Below are 17,129 nucleotides of genomic sequence, written 5' to 3'. Positions count from 1 at the left end.
ATATAAATGCAAGAAGTTACAAATGGCTCTATCAATTTTCTTATTTGTGCTAACTTAGAGTTCAAACAAACTAAATAGATATGGTATGAAAGAAACCAACAAAAATGTGAAATGTTACAAATTGTTTCAGCTAGTCTTCTTGTTTGTTTTATTTATATATAATCAAAATATTGATATATGAGCAAAAAATAACAAATAGATACTGTACAATTACCAATGCATGGATGTTTACAATGTATACAAGGTTTTATCCCATAACTTGAGGGCTTTCATGAAGTGGCTAGAGTAGGTATATGATCTCAAGGATTGTGACTATGAGCAGTGACCTTAGGAGCCAACATATAATTATTCCTTAGTTGAGGAAACACAAAATGTAGAACAAAATCAAAGTAATATTGTGGTTTAACCTGTAGAATTCTTGTAGAAACTCTTATAGATCTAGAATTCTAGTTAAATTAAACACAAGTAATTTGTTGATATTCAAGAGAGGAGAGAAATAATTTGCTCCATAAAATTAATGTATTAAATTAATGAACAATAGTAATACATGAGCAACCAAACCTCTAATCCCAAAGGGAGGTGGTTATATAGAAATTGCTGAATCTAGAAAACTAGTAAAAAACTAGAAAAGGCTAAGAAAAGCTAAAGAGAGGCCTAAAATAGCAACAATGGCTCAAGACAACCTATGCCAACTATCAACCACGAGGAAAGCATGAGGAGGGGCACATTTCCCAAGGAAGGAAACTTTAAAACATGCTAAAATGGTCCGGGGGACCAAATCCCTTGATTTAAGGGGGAATATTCGTGTGGGGCACCAATCCTCAAATAACTCAAGTGGATGAGATGTGGTTAGGTGTGAACATGCACTTAGATGTCTAAATGGTTTAGGAAAGTGGTTGGACCAATATTTCCATAATAATAAGCCTTTAAAGTCAAAAAACAAGGGAAAGTTCGTCCATCAAGCTAGTTTACCAAAAACCAAGTGTGAACATGATTTTTAGTGCATGTGGCTAAGTCAAGGATACTTAGGCTAAAAAATAAATGTAGACTTTAGGATTGTATTCCAACATCCCCCATCATCCTAACTCACTTATCTAAACTGAGTCCCGGCCAAGATGCCATGTTAGCTACTCAAGTACAATAAATAAAACATCCTCATAAAATGAAGAAAGAGGGAAAACCTCGTGAGAAAAACCCCCCTAAAAGAGGAAAAAAAAGGGCTGAGTGGCCAGAAGGGCCTACTCAGCTATCTCAACCACTCCACATCATAGCTCTCAGTTCTGAAAATTTCTTTTCAGTGAAAGACTTGGTGAAGATGTCTGCAACCTGCTGCTTATTGGGGTAGTACTGCAGTGACATGACTCGGTCACAGATCAACTCGTGGATGTAATGCATGTGAATCTTGATGTGCTTGATCCTCTGCCTCTAAATTGGATCAATCGATATCTGAATGGACCCCTGATTATCACAAAATATGACAGTCGAAAGTGGATACTAAATACCAAACTCGGAGAGAAGCCCCTGTAACCAAACAGCCTGTGTAGCTGCATTCACTACACCTCTATACTCTACCTCAGTTGAAGATAAAGTGATCGTGGATTGATTCTTGCTAGACCAGCAAAAATTCCCTGAACCAAAGCTAAAAACATAACCAGAGGTGGACTTGTGGTCTGTACCATCGCCAACCCAATCAGAATCTGTGTACCCAATCAGTGAAAGTGGGCAATCTGCAACATAAAAGATACCAAAACTAGAAGTACCTTTCACATATCTAAGGATTCTCTTTGTAGCTTTCTAGTGAAGCTCATGGGGCTCCTGTATATATCTGGAACAAACTCCTACTACAAAAGATATATTAGGTCGGGTGTGAGTAAGATACAACAAACTCCCAACCAACTGTCGATATAGTGTACTGTCCACCAAAGGTGTAGTACCCGCATCCTCAAATCTGATCCCCGAAAGAAAGGGAGATGTTGCTGGCTTGCATTCTGTCATCTGAAAGTGGACAAGTAGATCTGATGCATACTTAGACTGTGCCATCTTGATCCCTGAAGTAGACTGAGAAACTTCAAGACCAAGAAAGTAGTGCAACAGTCCCAAATTTGTCATGGAAAATCGATCGTGCAATGTTGATTTTGCCGAATCAATAATTGAGGTAAGGTTCCCTGTCATCAGTAAATCATCTACATAAAGCAATATAAGAAAAATGGAATCATCATGTTACAACAAATAAACATTCAGATCAGATTTGCATCGAATGAATCTAATGGAAAGCAGGAAAGAATCCATCTTTGCATACCAGGCTCTGGGGGCCTGTTTTAGGCCATACAAAGATTTCTTTAATCTGCAAAAAAGGGAAGAGTTCTGAATGTATCTCTGTGGCTGCTCCATATATATCTCCTCCTTGAGATCTCCATGAATAAATGCACTCTTCACATCCATGTGATGAACTTCCCATCAGCAAGAAGCAGCAATGGCTAAAACAAGTCGAATGGAGTCCATTTTTGCAATAGGTGCAAATGTCTCTATTTAGTCTATGCCATGTACCTATGAGTATCCTTTTGCAACAATTCAAGCTTTATACTTTCTAATCTCACCATTTGCAGAAATATTTTTCGATAGATCCATCGGCATCGAACAAGCTTTCTTCCTTTCGGAAGTGGAAACAAGTCCCATGTGTTGTTTTCCATGAGAGCAAAGTACTCTTCATCCATGGCAACCTCCCAAAGCGGGTTTCTAGCAACCTTAGAGTGTGATTGTGGATATGAACCAAGTTTCATATAGAAATGTATGGGAAGCAATGGTTTGGTGGCATCCAGGGCTTGAGGAGCCCCAAAAAACTGTGATCTAGTCCTTCTCGCATCCGTAGGATCACCGACTAGTTCACCCGCATCTTGCAGGGTTTTCTCTACCCAAGTTGGCAGCTGAGTTGGAGCAGCCATGACCTGCTCCTCATCCTCTGAATCAGACCCAAGAGGCTTCTCTGATGGCTGCTCTGAAGTGCTCGAAGAAGTTTCAGACTCCTCCTCATCAGTGGCAACAAGTAGTTCCTCGGTAGGGTCTGCTGAAAAATCATGCAGTGATTCTTCTTCAAACTTCACACTTCGAGCTACAAGGAACTTTTCAATGTGAGAGTCTAGAAATATATATCCTTTGACACTGTCAAGATATCCAAAAAATATACATTCAACACTTTGAGGCTCCAAAGCCTTCCTCTTATCTGTCAGAATGTGAGCCCATGCTCGTGAACCAAAAATGTGAAAGTGCGACACTTTTGGTTTCTTACTAGTTCAACATTCAAATGGAGTGGTGCCTTTGATTGCTTTGTGAGGAATGAAATTCTAAATGTATGCTGCAAAATTAATAGCTTCAGCCCATAGCATAGGAGCTAATGATTTGGATTGTAGCATACAATTAGCCATCTCTTTTAACGACTATTTTTTCCTCTCCACAACACCATTTTGCTGCGGTGTATATGGCACTGTGTGTTGTAGCTGTATACTTGCATCAATAAAAAGTTGTTGCACATCTTTGTTGACATGCTCTCCCCATTATCAGTACAGAGTTTCTTAATCTTGCACCCAGACTCATTCTCAGCAAGTGCTTTAAATTCTATAAGGCATTCAAATACTTCCAATTTTAATTTCAGAAAAAATACCCAAGTAAAGCGAAAGAAATCATCTATGAAGGTGAGTACATATCGAGCCTTACTGATTGAAGGTTGCATGAATGGGCCCGCGATGTCACTGTGAATCAGACCAAGAGGTGAAGAAGCTATTTGTGCCTTCCCTTTGTCAAAATTTTGCTCCGGATGCTTGCTAAGAATGCATCCTTGATATACACCGCTTGTGAATTTAATAGCCGGGAATCCTTCTACCATGTTTTCCTTGCTGAGTTGATGCAAGTAATTATAGTTTAGATGGCCAAATATTTCATGCCATAAATTGTTGATATCATTAGATTGTGACATAAATACAGTGCTAAAGATTTAGGAACAAAGTGGGAGAAGAAATACAAATGAGAACTGTGATCTGCAATTCCATGTGCAAGTTGCGAGCCCGTGGAAATGTCAATAATCACTACGGAGTCCGGAGTGAACTCCACCTTCCTTCCAGAGCTAGAATGAGTGATCTAATATATCGAGAGAAGATTTCTGGACAGTGAGGGAACATGAAGCACATTTGTGAAGCAGCCCCTTTCAAGGTCTACAATTCCTTCTCTGCACACTTTTGTGGGTGTGGCATCTCCCAAGTAAATTGGGGATCTGGTGCTTTCTTCGATGGAGGAAAATTCATCTTTTGATGCAGTCATATGGTTCGATGCACCTGAATCAAGGATTCGAGCTAATAGAGTGGATGTGATAGCCATTAAATCATGACCATCTCGTGCTCTCCCTCTCCCATCTCCCGTTCTGTTATCATCCTTCTTCTTTGCATTCTCGGGCACAATGAGATTGTGTTGCTACAATTTCTTAACCATCTCATTTATTTTTTTCCTCATGCAATTTTCTTCGAGATGAAAACCTTTGGAACAGTAGCTGCAAAGTGTTCTTTCCTTCTTCTTCTTACCCTTAGGAAAAGAAGAACTCTCTGCAGATTGTACAAGTCTCTCCTTCTTTGATTCATTAAATTTACACTTCCTTTTTTGCTTGTCTCTTCCACTGCTCTTTGGAGCATCAGTAGCCACAAGTGCTTGGTTCTTTGAACACTTGATGGCACCCATTTGGTCTAAATTAGCTTACTCTTGAGTCAATTCTGAAATGAAGTCATTCAATGGAACAATTTTCCGTTTTTCCAGAGTCAACTTAGATGCTTGAAAAGAAGATACAAATACAGAATATTCAGAGCTTAATTTCGAGAGAATTGAAAGGATGCCTTGATCTTCCTCTTTTTTGACTCCACATGCATCAATTTCAATGAGGAGGGATTTAAACTTGGTGAATTTGTTGGGTGTGGAGCCTGATTATCTTCTGTATTCAAAGGTATTGCCACATTGGACCCCACTTTGAAATGGGGCAGCAACACCGCCCATAAAATATTTGCTGCAGGGGGGGTCTAGGGGGCAGCGCCCCCGAAGCTAAGAATAGATGTAAAATTTCCTTTTAAAAGTATCATAATTTCTAGTCAATCTGGGCCGTTCATTAGGCAGAGATCTAACAGTAGAAGTTATGTTTAATTTAGGGTTTTTTGCCCTAGAAGGCAACCCCTCACTATATATGAGGGAATTGTATTGCGTCTATGTAGATCTGTATTCTGAGTGAGAAAGAGAGAGGAGATTGAGAGCGAAGAGGGTGTTACAGCGGATCTGTTGTAGGTTTTATCTCTTCAGTGTACTGGATAATATAAAAGGAAGGACTGGTTGTTTCTTCGTGGACGTAGCCCAGACTGGGTGAACCACGTATATTTGTGTCTCTCTTGTTTTATGCGTTTTTTGTGTTTATATTTCTGCAATATTTTATGTGTTCCATTGCTCCTTAATATATATATTTTTTTTAACAGAATTATTCTTGCAGGTTGCTAAAATGAGTTGGAATGAGGGATATGAGTTCATTCTACAGTTGATGCACTCTCATTTCATCTTGCTTGCTGAATAGTCCTTCCAATGTGGTCCAGACCACATCAAGAGTACTGGCTCCATTGACATGAAAGAGGAGTTCTCTGGAAATTCAAAGGCATATCAGCCCAATTGCTTCATCTAATTTATTGAAATAATTGATCTTCTCTGCTACAGAATTCGGTTCAGTCTTTATTCTCATTGTTACCCTGTAAAGCCCTTTGCTTTGGAGGAGCAAAGTGATCTTTATCTACCATTCAAAGTAATTGAAAGGATTTAGAACGAGTTTTGTGGGTTGAGAGAGATGATCCATTGCTTCTTGCTGCGCCTCTTGATGATCTATACCTGAAAATAAAACCTTGTACAATCCACTAGATTCGAACTAGCTCCGATACCATGTATAATTCCTGCAGAAACTTCGATATATCTAGAATTATAGTTAAATTAAGCACAAGTAATTTGTTGATATTCAAGAGAGGAGAGAAAGAATTTGCTCCATAAAATCAATGTATTAAATTAATGAACAATAGTAATACATGAGAAACCAAACCTCTAATCCCAAAGGGAGGTGGTTATATAGAAATTTCTGAATCTATAAAACTAGTAAAAAACTAGAAAAGGCTAAGAAAAGCTAAAGGGAGGCCTAAAATAGCAACAATGACTCAAGAAAACCTATGCCAACTATCAGCCACGAGGAAAGAATGAGGAGGAGTGCATTTCCCAAGGAAGGCAACTTTAAAACATGCTAAAATGGTTCGGGGGACCAAATCCCTTGATTTAAGGGGGAATCTTCATGTGGGCGCCAATCCTCAAATAACTCAAGTGGATGAGGTGTGGTTAGGTGTGAACATGCACTTAGATGTCTAAATGGTTTAGGAAAGTGGTTGGACTAATATTTCCATAATATTAAGCCTTTAAAGGTAAAAAACCAAGGGAAAGTTGGTCCACCGAGCTAGTTTACCAAAAGCCAAGTGTGAACATGATTTTTAGTGCATGTGGCTAAGTCAAGGATACTTAGGCTAAAAAATAAATGTAGATGTTAGGATTATATTCCAACATAACCCTTTTGAATACTATAATTTTTTTATTTTTGTAGTTAATAAAAATGACCAAGGTCAACGAAGAAAAAACAATTAAAGGGGCTATGATAACACAAGTGGGGGAAAGGTGAGGGGTCCATGTGATTTCTTTATGTCTAAAAACCATATGTTATTTCTACCTATCCTACCTTATTAAGCCATGAGTAGTGGAGAAAACCATTTCGTAGATTTAAGCCATCACTCCTATAGCAATGTGTCTCCCCTACATTTTTGTAACAAGTAAAAGTAGTGGGGGGGACTTCTTATTGAGAATTCATGTATGGGAAATTTGAAATGGAAGGAGAAGGCTAAGAGAGGGGCAAGAAAAAAGAAGAACTTGAACATTAGAAAATAAGAATCCACGACCATAAAGATTGTACCAACCATGGAAAAACATACATGTGCCGAAAAGATCCAAATAACTTAGAAAAAAATGTAGAAGTTTGAGATAATAGTTGGACCTTTCTATGTTCTCATAAAATGCATACAAGAGGGAAACTTTTGAGGGACTACAAAGTAGAGAAGGAAGTTCTCCTTGTGTTGTTAGAGGAAAGTAATGTGCCATGCATAGATTTTCTCTATCTTCTAAAATTCTAGGCAATGAGAATTAAATTTGCCTACAATTCATTGTCCAAAGTCTTGTTTTTCTTTCCTACATTTCCTTCATGGTATCATAGAACAATTAGGGGGTGGTGTCCACAACAGACTACCTATTCTTAAGTTGAAATCGTTCAATCTCAATCTCAATGCAAGATAGATCCTGTGAAAAAGTTCGATTATTGTCTTAAGTAGTTGGTTATCATCATGAGGAAATCAACCGTTATCTAGTGACCCTTAGGTAACTTTCTTTTAGTAGATTCGTTCTATGGCTAGTCGAACATTTGGTCTAGTAAAAGCTCACAAGGAAAACCACACTAGGTACTACCTTCAGTGTATGGATTAGTCAGTGGAAAAATTAAGGTCATTTGGTAGATCGGGTATAATTTCTCATTGGTGAAGTTTTGTGAATCTGGAATTTATTCTTAATATATTGATTGGGATGAACAAAAATACTGTGTTGATGAAATATTTCATTGCATATTGTTGAATGAACAAGTAATCTTGTTATGGATCATATTGTTTAATATTATACTATACTACTCGTTAATTTATTTCTCTCATTTATGAATTAGTAAAGAAAAATGTATTAGTGTTGGTTTCTGGCTTGCAACCACCAACCTACTCAAGAAGACAGGGAAGCAGCAAGATAAGAAGTATGTGAAAGCAAGAAAATCACTTTTAATGCTCCACAATTTAAAATCATAAATGGACCATACCCATAATTTATGAATGTTTGTAGGTTTCTTTTTTCGAATTTTCCATATTTTATCCTTGTACACAAAGAAATCAAAAGCATCACCAGGTGTAAAATTCATATTGACTTGAACAATGGTAAAATATCCTACGAGGGAGATATATTTGAAGAAGGTAGCACAATATGAAATATACAACCATGCTCTCAACAAATTTCTTCTGCATAAGAAGATAAAACTAAATTAAATTTGTGTCAAATGCAAAGAAATCTCACCCATCGCCTTATAGAATGAACTCAACATCCCCAAAATGTATGATCAAGCCACATAAGGGAAACACATGTAGGAAATGAAATTGTGGTTCAAAATGAAAATAATTTCAACTTTATCCTCTGTTCAGTTTGTAGAATGAACTCAACATCCCAAAAACAAACCACACAATGGACACAAATGGGAAAAAATTGAAATCGTGTTTCAACATTTTACCAACTTCGTAATTCTCTATCATGTTAGTGCACCTCATACTTTCTTTTTCCAATAGTTGTTTTTTATATCCATAAAAACCTTAAGTGATTGGACTCCATAGTGAGTCAAGGTCAATGTGGGGTTATGAAGGTTTCACTTTATTAAGATTTCCACAAAGACAAAGATTCTAGATAAGGGAATTTAGACACATAATCACAAGATGAGATAGTCAAGATATGGGAGGCACTACAAATCTTAGGGATGGGGAAAATAATTTGTAGGGAACAAAAGTAAGATCTTGTTACAATAATGAATTTGCAGATCAAATTGCATATTTGAGCAGATTGGGTCCAAATTCAAAATCAGATCACTGGTGATTGGGAAAATTATAAACTTATAATTTGAAAAACATAAATTATCAACCAGGGGTAGGTAAGCTTATGAGATACTGTGAAAAATATATGCAGGCTAATACCATAAGTGTTGTTCCAAGCAAAATCACACACACACAGATTCAAGAACTCTTTTCTTTATCAACACTTAGCAGCAAAGGCTATGGAGTAGATAATTCATCTCTCTACAACACCTAGAATTGCTGATGCAGATCCAGAAAAGATACAAACCCAAACAACAACAATTAACTCAATTCACACTTTGCATAACATAAATGAAAGCATATTCAACAATTCCAAATCATTCATCAAATGAGCTCACATTTAACCATCATTCACAAGCTGTTAAAAATTAGAAAAGAGAACTGCAAATTGTGTACTAATTCTAGTAATGCATGAGAAAAATAAATAAAAATAAAACAAATCTACAGCTACATGAGTTATGAGTAAAGTGGGCCCTCCCTTACTCGCAACCCCTTCAACTACGAAAGAAGTTACTCAATGAAATTCAGCAAAACATCAAGTATTATATTAATTTGGAAAATATACAGTCATACAAGTGTTCGGTTGCATTATATTCTTTCCACGACTAGCCCACGTAGTTACCCAGGGGGTTAGAGGGGGGGCTCTGCCCCCTCTTCATTGCGTCGATTACGCAGTGGGGGGGTCACAGGGGGGTTTGAGGGGGGTGGGTAGCCCCCCCTCTACGGGGTCTGGGGCAGCGCCCCGGGAAAATCGTTTTTGGACCCTATATTAGGTTGGGTGGACCTACCTATGGTTTTGTGCATGGTTTTTGCACATGGTTTTAGACACGATGATTTTCGGTCCATGGTTTTGGATGCGATGGTTTTTATTCCATGGTATTGGATGCTTTGACATGTATAAATATGTATTGTAACATTGAAAGGAATATAATGAAAAATCAAGCTGGTAGTCCCAGTTTTGGGATCCAGGGGAAAATCTTTGTGTATATGTGTTTTATGTGTTATGCTCTCGCATTGTTTATTTTCTATGTTTTAGAATTCGTATGCAGGTAATTTCTGTACAGGGTTAACACCTACATTTGGTATCAAAGCTTTTTTGGTTTCAAGGGGACACCTTTGTTGCTGAGGGGTTTCGCTCAGGCCTGTGGTAGACCCTGTTCAATGGGAGACCTACAAGATCGATTATGGTGGTGAAAGAAGATGGCTAGTAGTGGAAAGATAGAGATCGAGAAATTTAATGGTCAAAGTTTTGAGTTGTGGAAAATCAAGATGGAGGATCTATTGGTGGATAAAGATCAGTGGATCGTGGTAGATCCGGGTACTAAAGCAATGGGAGTGTCTGACGAAGAATGGAAGAAGTTGGATTGGAAGGAAAAGAGCACAGTACGATTGTGTGTCTCAAATTCAATATTGCTGAATGTATCAAGGGAAGCTACAATGAAGGCTTTGTGGGACAAGTTAGGGACTTTGTACCAATCTAAGTCTCTGGTGAATAAAATGTTCCTACGGAAAGAGTTGTATAACCTAAGGATGAAAGATGGAGACTCAGTGACAGAGCATCTGAATGCATTAATACTATGGTAAGTCAGTTATTGTTTGTTGATATTAACATTTTAGATGAAGATAAGTGCATTAGTTTGTTGTGTTCTCTACCAAATTCGTTGGATAGTCTGGTTATTGCAATAGGTAGCAATGTAGCTACTTTGTAGTTTGATGAAATAGTATCATCCTTGCTGAGATGAGATGGAAAAATATGGAGAGCCAGAATGGTGATGCTTTATCTATATGAGGACGGTCCCAAAATAGAAACAAAAATAAATCATTGAGTGGGAGATCTAAATCTAAAGGGAGATCTAAATCTCTAGGAAAACCTGTAAAGGTGGTGTGCTGGAAATGCGAAAAGGAAGGGCACTACAAAAGGGACTGTAAATCTAAAGCTCCTGACAAAAGAAAGGGATCTGATGATGCTCCTTCTGCAGAGGCGAAAACCACCTTAGATGAAGGTGGGGATGTGTACTTGGATTCTTCAAGTACACATGTAGATCATGAGGCATGGTCGATTGACTCAGGTACATCCTTTCACTTCACTCCCCATAGAGAGTATTTCTACGAGTATGAGAAATACGATGGTGGTGATGTCTTCTTAGGGGATGATAGTAAGGCTAGAATCATTGGTCATGGAAAGGTAAAGTTGAAGTTGCAAGGTGGAAGGGTTAGAACACTTCTGGGTGTTCTGCACATTCCTGCATTGGCCAGAAATCTGATTTCTGTAAGCAAGTTGGATGATGCATTTGTAAAAGTAGTGTTCGAGAAGGATACCTACAAGATGGTTTGGGGAGCACTGGTATTGATGCGAGGAGTTCGGATTGGAACTCTGTACAAGCTGCAAGGTAGTACTATTGTTGATGGGTGCAAAATTTCTGTGGTTCCTGAAAGTGGAGCATAAAATCTAGTGGTCTCTAGAGAGAAGACCATGTTGTGGCATCAAAGGCTTGGACATATTGGAGAGAAGGGCCTTCGAATACTTCATGGTAAAGTTATGGTAGAAGGTATGAGTAATAGCTCTCTAGATTTTGATTTCTGTGAAAATTGTGTATATGGGAAGCAGAATCGGGTGAGTTTCCCCTCTGGTGGTAAGAGGGAAAAACATATATTAGAGCTTGTGCACAGTGATGTGTTTGGACCTGTGAAGGTTCCATCACTGGGTAAGTCTGTGTACTATGTATCATTTATAGATGACTTCTCAAGGAATACATGGATATATTTCCTTAAGAAGAAACCTGAATTCTTTGACAGGTTTAAAGAATTTAAGGCTCTAGTGGAAAAATAGACAGAAAAGAAGATAAAGGTGTTAAGGTCAGATAATGATGGAGAGTTTTGTAGCAATGAATTTGAAGAATTCTGTAAGAAGTGTGGTATAACATGGCAAGAGACTACTCCATACACACTTAAAAAAAATGGAGTTGCAAAAAGAATGAACAAGACATTGATTGAAAGGGCAAGAAGCATGCTTAGTGGTGTCGGGTTAGGACAGGAATTCTGGGCAGAGGCAGTGGAGACAACATGTCACCTGGTCAACAGATCACCTTCATCAGCGTTGGAGGATAAGACTCCACAAGAGGTATGGACTGGTAAGAAACCCTCTCTTTCACATCTAAGGGTATTTGGATGTGATGCATATGTACATGTTGCAAAGGAGAAAAGAACCAAGTTGGATAGTAAATCTGAAAAGTGCATCTTTATTGGGTATAAGGATGTCTTAAACGGTTATAAGCTTTGGAACCCAGTAACAAGGAAGGTTGTGTACAACCCAAATGTGGTGTTTAGAGAGGTGAAAGATGTTATTAAACATGAAGTCCCATCAAAGGAACCTGAGAAGATAGATTTTGAGCTAATGAAGGAATAATTAGACTCTACAACAGAGGAGGAATCAGAAGATGAAGAGCCACAAACTCCGGGTGTGAGAATATCAGTTCGAGAAAGAAGGTAGCCAGAAAGGTATAGTCCATCTGCTTTCTATTCAAATTTTTCTTTATCTATTATTGATGATGATTATAGAACTGTGAAGGAAGCAATAGATTCAGAGGATGGAAAACTTTAGAAAGAGGCCATGGTTGATGAAATGGAATCTTTGCACAAAAGTGAGGCATGGGATCTAGTGGAGTTGTGGGCTGGAAGTTAAAACCCATTGGCAGCAAATGGGTGTTCAAGAAGAAGACAAATGCAGAAGGTAAGGTGGAGAATAAAAAGCCTGGTTGGTAGCAAAAGGTTATTCTTAGGTGCCGGGAATTGATTTTGGTGATATTTTTTCTCCTATTGCCAAGACAACTTCTATTAGATTAATTTTATCTATTGCTGCTGCTTTTGATTTTGAGGTAGAATAGATGGATATGAAGACAACATTTCTTCACAAGGATCTAGAAGATGAGATCTATATGAAGCACCCTGAAGTTTTTGTGGTGAAGGGTAAGAAGGAACTGGTATGCAAATTAAAGAAGTCTCTGTATGGCTTAAAACAGTCACCAAGGATGTGGTATCAGAAATTTGATACATTTAAACGGGGACTTGGCTTCACCAGAAGAAAAGCAAATCACTGTGTGTATTTTAAATTAATTGGTGACCATGTTATTTATCTGGTATTATATGTGGATGATATTTTGCTGGTTGGAAATGACAAAGAAATTATCCAGGATTTGAAGACCCAATTTTCCTCCAAATTCGACATGAAAGATCTTGGTGCTGCAAACTATATTTTGGGCATGGAAATTAAAGGAGATCGGGCAAAGAGGAAGCTTTGGTTAAACCAGAGGAAGTATGTCAAGACAATATTGCAAAGGTTTTATATGAAGGATAGTAAACTAGTGAAGGTTCCTATTCCTGTAGGTGTACAGTTATTTGCTAAACAATGTCCCAAGACACAAGAAGAGCAAGAGGACATGTCCCGTGTTCCATATGCAAGTGCAGTCAGTAGCTTGATGTATGCAATGGTTTGTACTAGACCAGACATTACACATGCAGTGGGTGTATTGAGCAGGTTTATGTCAAAACCAGGAAAAAGTCATTGGACAGTAGTGAAGTAGGTTTTTAGGTATTTTCATGGCACTAGTGATGATGGTTTGTGCTACCAATGAATACCAGGATTGGACAGAGTGTTGGATATTCATGGATTTGTTCATAGAGATTGGACTGGAGATTTGGATCAGAGAAGATCTACAAGTGGGTATGTGTTTAACTTATTTGGAGGTGTAGTCAGTTGGATGAGTAAGAAACAACCTGTAGTGGCAATATCAACTACAGAGGCAGAATACATGGCAGCCACTCATGCAAGCAAGGAAGCAGTTTGGCTACAGAGATTGTGTTCAAGTATGGGGTTAGTACAAGGAGCTATAAGGATAGACGTGATAGCCAAAGTGCAATTTTCTTGGCAAAGAACCCTACTTATCAATCAAAGAAAAAACACATTGATGTTCAGTATCACTTTGTGAGGGATATGATAGAAGACAGAAAGGTGTTGTTGGTAAAGGTGGACACTTTGAAGAATACTGTACATGCATTGAAAAAATCTGTGAGCTCTGAGATGTTCTCATGGTGTAGAGAAACAATGGGAATTGCAGGGCTGGATAAATGACTAAGCTCATCTGTGGCCCCCTGTGGAAAGAAACCAACAAGTGGGAGAATTTTGGGTTGTGTTATATTCTTTTCGTGACTAGCCAATGTAGTTAACCAGGGGGTTAGAGGGGGGGGGGGGAGAGCTGCCCCTTCGTTGCATTGATTGCGCAAAAGGGGGGTCACAGGGGGTTTGAAGGGGGTGGGTAGCCCCCCTCTATGGGGTCCAGGGTAGCGCCCCAGGAATTTTTTTTTTGGACCCTATATTAGGTTGCGTGGACCTACTTATGGTTTTGTGCATGGTTTTCGCATATGGTTTTCAACGCGATGGTTTTCGGTCCATGGTTTTGGACGCGATGGTTTTCGTTCCATTGTATTGGATGCTTCGGCATGTATAAATATGTATTGTAACATTGAAAGGAATATAATGAAAAATCAAGCTGGTAGTCCCGGTTTTGGGATCCAGGGGAAAATCTCTGTGTATATGTGTTTTATGTGTTATGCTCTCTCATTGTTTATTTTCTGTGTTTTAAAATTCATATGCAGGTAATTTCTGTACGGGGTTAAAACCTACAACAGGTCTAATATATTCAATCTGTCCTTCTTCTCTCCAGATCCTTCTCCTCCCCATCCAAATAAACATAAAGTTATTTTATACAAATACATGGGCATAACTTGCCTCAAGTTAGAAAATATAACACCCTACAACTGTTGACTAACAATAGCTGATAAAGATAGCAGAAATAAGCATGATGAGGTTGATCCATGACTGAAAGCATGGATCGAATAGATTTCGTGAAGCTGCAGGAACTGCCTCTTAATACGACCATCTGAAAAAGGAATGAAGATCTGGGAAGTTTCAATGGCAGTTCTGAGGTGACCAATAGGACAACATCCATATTAGTGTCTTTCTCAACAAAACCCATGTCTTCATTCTCCTCGAGGTTGACCGGAACATGCTCAACCATGGATATCGCTGCAGGAAATCAGGGCGGTTACAAGAAATCTCTGCGTCTGCAAGAAATCAGTGAACTTGCAAGAAATTGCAGAGCAATTGCAGGAAATTGGGGCGGTTACAGGAAATCGACGAACTTGCAGGAAATTACGGAGCAGCTACAAGAAATCAGGGCAGTTACAGGAAATCTCTGCATCTACAGGAAATCGACGACTGCAGGAAATTGTGGAGTAGTTGCAGGAATCTTGGAACTACTTCAAAAAATGGTTGATTTGCACAAGATGTGGTCAAATTCTTTGACATTGTAGGTGATTCAATTAGATAATATTTTAACTTCAAAAATACTTGGGAATTAAAGTAAAATGATACATTTTAAAATAATTTGCATTCTTTCAAGTTCACAGCACCCTCTTGGTCAAAACACACAAAATGTAGTGAAAGAGGGTTTTTAAGGATAAGAAGGCTTCAAAATAAGGGGGTTAAGGCCTCAAAAATATTATCAAAAGTGAGAAAAATTTGGACTCAACATCTCCCCCACACCTAGCTTCTTGCATGTCCCTTATGCAAGCAAAAATGTTCCTCCAGGAAGAAAATTTAGTCCTTATTCTGGGTCGCAACTACTGCAGCAAGATGGTCTAGGTGTGCCCTGCTAGATTCTACTTTTTGTACCCTGTTCTAATACTCTTCATTCTTCTTCTACAAATGACCAATATGAACTTGATGTTTCTTCATAATATGGTAGACCTTCTGATGTTCTCTTTCCATTCTTCCACCTCTTTCTACAATCACAAGCTATTCTCCTTCAAGTTTTTTTATTTTTTTGTCCGGAGCACCCATTCAGAAACGGTGAGCTCATTAATTCCTTAGAGGTCCCCTCATCATCACATTGTCCCTAGGAGGACTATGACAGACTTGGTTCCTCAGTCTTGACGGTTGTTCCCTTTCCTCTGCATGTTCTTTAATCACCAGCTTTATGGCTTGGATCCTCGTAAAGCGTTTAGCAGGCGCGAGGGTGCCCTTTTGGCTTCGAGTTTCACCCAACAGTTTCCCCTGTTACTAAAACTAGGCAGAAATAATTCAAACCCAATGAAAACAAGAAGGTTTAATTCAGAAAGACTCGGGAGTAATGGGAAACTTTGAGTTATGGGGGAATGTGATCATTATTGTCATCATGATCCATTCTGCCAGATAAACATTAGGAAGATAACATCATGCAAATAGGATAATAGGCGGGAATGGGAATTTGTGTAAGATACCAATGGTCAAGGCCATCTTTTCCATGAAGGTAGCCATGACTTAAATTCATGCAAATTTAAAAAATTTAGTACCATTACTTTTCTTACCCTAAGTATTCTGATGTCAAAACGTACCTTCGATCTTACCTTACAACTGTCAATACATTTGATGATGCCTGTACTTACTTTGAAATTATGAACCACTTTGAAATCATATTAGATGAAAGATCATATAGCTACGTGGCCTCAAATAACAATGATGATAATCGATACTTTCCAGATTTTGTAGAATATGCTCTGCTTGAAATTCATTCTTCAGGAAATAATTACTTTTTTGTTGCGGAAATGCTGTTGCTGGAATGTTCTATAGGAATTCCATGTACAGGAAACCATATTCTCCCCCTCTTGTACAGTTCACTACACATGAATAAATGTGCTGAGGTCGAATGTGTAGTGGACTCGCTGGATTACCAGCCATTAAGGTCAGTTGTTAACCAACGCGAGGCCCATCACCAATGATGAGAGCGAGGACCAAGGTACATCTAATGCATCCTATCAGGTGTGAATGTATGAGCTGGTGTCAAACCCCCTGTAGGATCCAACAGTCAAGGAGCCATAGTGACTCCCCATTGCTGCTAGCAAGATAGCCTGTCATTAAGACATACAAGCTTCATGGCATCATAAGCCTCTGATATTGCACCCAGATAACTCGCTGATGTTGATGGGCCAAGATTGTTGGAAGGAGGGCCTTAAGAAATCCCACATCAATCCAACACAAGCAATCCAGAATTAAATGAAAACAAAATTTACTGAAAGGATCCTAAAGGACCTACTGACCTATAATTTCAACGAGCCCAGGGCAGTCCATGCTGACCAGATTTCAATTTTAGAGAGTCAAAAACACATGGAAAAGAAGACTCTGAGCGGGCTCATTTTCCGTAATTAGTCCATTAGGCCTGGAAAAAGGAATAAACCTGTACCCAATAGACGTTCCTCTCATGGTTTAATGAGCAAAAGAAGGAACAAAGTAAGATTAGTCTATTGCAGCAGAAGATCAAGAAGAGGTAG

This window comes from Pinus tabuliformis, chromosome 7 (assembly GCF_031772625.1).
Source record: "Pinus tabuliformis cultivar Carrire ecotype Pingquan chromosome 7, CPIR1, whole genome shotgun sequence".
NCBI lineage: Eukaryota > Viridiplantae > Streptophyta > Pinopsida > Pinales > Pinaceae > Pinus > Pinus tabuliformis.
Note: the sequence above shows the minus strand (reverse complement) of the source record.